We start from the raw sequence: 5,121 nt of genomic DNA on the forward strand, positions 1-5,121 counted from the left end.
GTCGGAAGTGGGTACCGTCAAAGGAAATGTGGTAGCCCCCGACACGATCTTCCTGATGGTGGAGTCAAATCTTCAAACGCGAATTGCGGGTGAACGGGACGTCGGAAGGAGGTACCGTCAAAGGGAATGTGGTAGCCCCCGACACGATCTTCCTGATGGTGGAGTCAAATCTTCAAACGCGAATTGCGGGTGAACGGGACGTCGGAAGTGGGTACCGTAAAAGGGAATGTGGTAGCCCGCGACACGATCTCACTGATGGTGGAGTCAAATCTTCAATCGCGAATTGCGGGTGAACGGGACGTCGGAAGGGGGTACCGTCAAAGGAAATGTGGTAGCCCCCGACACGATCTTCCTGATGGTGGAGTCAAATCTTCAAACGCGAATTGCGGGTGAACCGAACGTCGGAAGTGGGTACCGTCAAAGGGAATGTGGTAGCCCCGACACGATCTTCCTGATGGTGGAGTCAAATCTTTAAAAGCGAATTGCGGGTGCACGAGGAAAGTGGGAAGCGGTTAGTGAATGTAGTAGCCTTCGACAAGATCTGTTATTGACGGTTGAATCGAAAGTGGCTAATAGAATACTGATCTGCCACACAAAAATGCGCTGAAGTCCCTTCGATCTCAAACGAGGACTTTGATAATTTTTTTAATTCCCTATAGCTTTTATGATGAACATTTTCGCCTAAAACTAATAGTTTTGTCACAAATTGCAAAATACCACTTCCCACTTTCCACTTTCAACCCCCGGGAGTTCACCCGCGGAAAAATTCAGCTGTTTTAATTATTTTTGCCTAATTTCTAATCATTTCCACCTGCATGAAAAACCCGGTTTGAACCGGTAACTAATTTTTTTTGCCAAAAAATATATAACCTGGACTATATATATTAATTTTGTTATGGAGTACTGGCTCCGTGTGACCAAAAATCAAGGAATAATTATCAGTATTATACTGCAGCTTACTTAGAATACATTACATACACCATCAGTGTCAAGAATAATGGGTCTTAAGCGCACCCAATTGCAGCGTTGACTGATGTTATTCAATGATTGCAGTTAATATGCAGAAAATCGGCGTTAAAAGAGTACTTGTCATTTTTACGCTTGCACCACTTCCGGTATACATCAGCAACCGGATATGGAAGGTGTACATGTATGGTACCATTTTAAAGGTCTCTCTCTAGACCACAAAATTGTAGTGAAGAAAAAATCTTGTAAACATTCAAGTTTATGAGAAAGATGGTAAAATGTCTCGGGAGGCTTCGTGAAAAATTTGGTGCTCGTAACCGGTTGGTAAATATCTTTTCACTAAGCGACCCCACTATTATAGTCGTATGCACCGCCAAATGTAACCAGAGCATATATTAATCAAAAACCGTCCTTGGAAGTGCTAATTAATTACAAGTGCGCTTCAGGTCAAGTTATTGTGGGGAGAGTTTTAATTCTACATTAATTACATAAACAGTTGATTTAATTACTTAATCCTTGATTTAGTTTTGAACTAATTGCTCCCTTAGTGGCATTGACAATTCACTATATTAATATTAATTTAAAGTTTTAAACTTATAGTATCTCAGGGGATGCTAACAACGCCTTAAATTAAACTGGTCAGAAGAATTTTAATGTTGTAGCGCATATTCCAGAAATCCTGACAGACATGGAGGATTTACTAATCGCAGTGTTTGATTGCCAATGAGCACTAGATCCAGCACGTACATAATTATTTTTTTGATATTAAGATGAACAAATACCAAAATAAAAATTATAATAAAACGTTCGGATACAGGTCCAGGGTGGACTCCCCGAGAAATCAATTCCGTAGGTACAACAAATCTGAGAGATTTATAAAGATTTAAACATTCGACTGTAGGAAATAAATTATAATTAAATAAATACCGTTTTCCTAAGCACGTACGGATATCAATTTAAGGCACGCGGGGATACCTACCTATAGTCCTCCCTCGCTATTCACCTGTTCATGATTAGCAAGTCAAATAAGGTCGCTACGTGTTCATGTGTTACCATCAGCATGTTCCATATTTGTTTAGAGAACGGTATTAGTAAATTGCTTTTTGTGGCCTTAAACGTCAGCAAACCCATACGAAACGGAAATGGCCGATCGAAGATAAGGAAGGAAACGCATCCACCATCAATTAAAAGTGGCACGCAGCACCCAAAAAATGGGATAAGCTCCCGTTTTTTACTGCTTTCCGCGAGGCCAGATGGAAAGCGGGTGGTGAAGGGTTAGCGTTCGTTCGTCAAATGCGACGATGCATATATTACAAGAGACATTTCAATGTCCACATTCGGTTTCTTCAATGAACTAACGAAAATTTGCATGCCTCCGATCTCCGTGGATGAATTTCAACGTGGGAGATTTTAAGATCATGACGGCGGTAAGATTTTACATAAAATCCGGTAGACGTTCGAACAATTCGTTTCCTATGTAAATTTTAAGGTCCTGATGTACGTTCAATTTTATCAGATTTGTGTATTCAAATCGTATTACATATATCTAAGTTTTGTAACAATAAAATTGTTTCTGTCCACCAACAGATTGAATTATATATGAAAAGCTGAACAAATTGTTATAAAATATAGTTAAGTAAAGGTATACATTTTATAAGGCTTTGACAATTTCTCTACTGCAAATTATTTAAGCATTAGCTCTAATGAACATGTATCTAACGACAGACAACCCGCAGACGCAAAAGCACACTAACCTAGTGCAGCTGAAGAAGCTTAGTTAAAAATCTATTTGGATTACCTCCGCTTGTATGTGGGTACCTGTATTAAGTCAAGGTCGAACGCACATACTCGCGGATGTTTGTCTACCTCTAATTTTTATAAATTTCCAAGTCTTAGTGGCGACAACTAGATGTTCTTGAAGAATCTTTTTTTAACTATTCTGTCTCTTCAGGTGTTGCAAAACATGCGGGCGCCCTGACTGAAGCTACTTATTGATAGACCTATCCATGTAGGCATCGTAAAAGTTGTCGTTGATATTTTCACGCAGCTTGATTTATTTAACTACCCACGAAGAACGCGTGCATTAATTTTTTTTAAAGAAAGAATCGCAAAATGAATACAAATGGCGCTCGGCTCCAAAATTGGTGTTCCACTTTTTCATTTCGCGAACGCGAATTTTCCGTGGGAATAGATTTACCGGCCTCCGTTTCGATATATCAAAATGGACCGATCTGACATTTGTCACAGAAACGGATTCCTCGGACACCTTAGGGGTTCTTTATGTGAAAGTTAATGTTGGCCTACCACCTACGAGAGACGATCACGACTACATTGATTGATTAACTTCATCTTTGTAAATAACGTTTTCTGCTTAATCTACAGTCCCTGATCATGTAGGGAGTGCGGAGACCCTTTCAGGAAATAAACACGAATCGTAGTCTGTGTACAATAATACGGCAAAGCTTAGTAGACGAAGATGTCATTTCGCTTCACATTCTCAGGATTTGAAAGGGTTTCTGCTTTAGTTACAATCTTTGAATTTATATTCAACAAAAGGTCCACCTTCCCTTTGTAAATCACGCTGCAGTAAGTAAAGGGTTATTGTAGCATGAAATAAAAATTTGTATGAAAGTTGTGTATATGGAATTGTTGTAGATGCGGTTTGAGATTCTATCACTAATTCTGTCACAGTGTGACCCATTTTAGAGCGGATTAAAATCGATATTGATGTGGGAGAGAAATCCGAAGTTTGCCAGTCTTGCTAGACACACTTAATAGTAGCAGCAATTCAGTAAATGAAAATTATATCAAACGAATAACAACATTCCCAAATCATCAGGTTTTTAAAATATTTGAATTGTTTAATGTGTTTCGGTAGAATTGTCTGATTATTATATAAGATGTCTCAGGTCGTTTTCAACCTTAACTTTATACGTATAGCTTTAAAATCTGTTGGGATGAAATTGTTTGATGCTTGCGATGAGTAGCCAAGTATTGGAAATAAAACTAATATCAACATCAATTGGTCCTTAAGAAACCCTGATTTAACCCCTAATGATTTTTTCTTAGAGCTATTGGGTTGATAATAAACACAAAGCAAATTTAATTCAGCCTAAAAATCGAATTCCAGAAAAAATCTCTGGATGATATAACTTTTAGCGATATCTATACTTAAATTGAGCTTTATTACTGTGTACTCTAGATTTCACAGTTTCATGTAGAAACAGACGATATCATTAAACTAAGTCTTTTTGAAAATCTGATAACTTTTATAATTAGTTCTAATTAAATTAAGCTAACATTCAATTTACGTAAGAAGTATGCATATCTATTCTCCGACAAAAAGTGCCTATAGAAGGTTCTAATGAGACCCGTCCATTTCCGACCGTTTATTCTAGGGAAAATGAAAATAAAATTTGATATTTTCAGTTTTTCGGTGATATCTCAGTTATTTTCAAAGAGTTTTCAAATTTCAAAAGCACAATGCACATCTTTGATCGGAGGTTACAACAGCTTATGTTACCAACAGTTAATTACTCGTTAATATCGTACAACACGTGGGAGTTGGTGCACAAAACAGCACAAGCACCGCACAAGTAATATGTTAAGAGCTTTTAGGTTCTTAAATGTGGGGAACAACTTAATGCACGCAATGGAAAACCCATGTAATGCAGAATAATCGGGATGGTCAAAGCATGAGAGTATATATTACAATAGGAAAAAAATACAAACTGAAATGGGAATCTTAAAATAATTGGGTATGTAACCATTATGTTATAAAATCAAAGAGGAAAACAGTAGGGTGCCTGGAAAATTAAAGAAAACGCACTCGCTACTAAACATATAGTGGATCATACCCAATAGAAGAACTGAAAGGAAAAGTGGGTTGTATAATAAGTGATAATCAGCGAACCGCCGCGCCGATAGTAAAAACAATAAGTTACCAGTTTTGTAACCTGCGCGTAAGATGCGCGAAAAAGTGATTCTCGTTCCGTTTATTAATTATTAGCCGATTTTAGTTTCGCTTATTGCACTCCTAAATTTAGAAATTTTAATCAGACCAATTAAGTAACCATAATTACCGATAGCTAATTAGATGTGTTGCAGTTTGGTGTCATTGGAAGAGCGCTAATGTTTAAGCCAGTTATGGAGCCG

Source organism: Photinus pyralis, unplaced genomic scaffold (assembly GCF_008802855.1).
Source record: "Photinus pyralis isolate 1611_PpyrPB1 unplaced genomic scaffold, Ppyr1.3 Ppyr1.4_LG4, whole genome shotgun sequence".
In the NCBI taxonomy this organism is placed as follows: Eukaryota; Metazoa; Arthropoda; class Insecta; order Coleoptera; family Lampyridae; genus Photinus; species Photinus pyralis.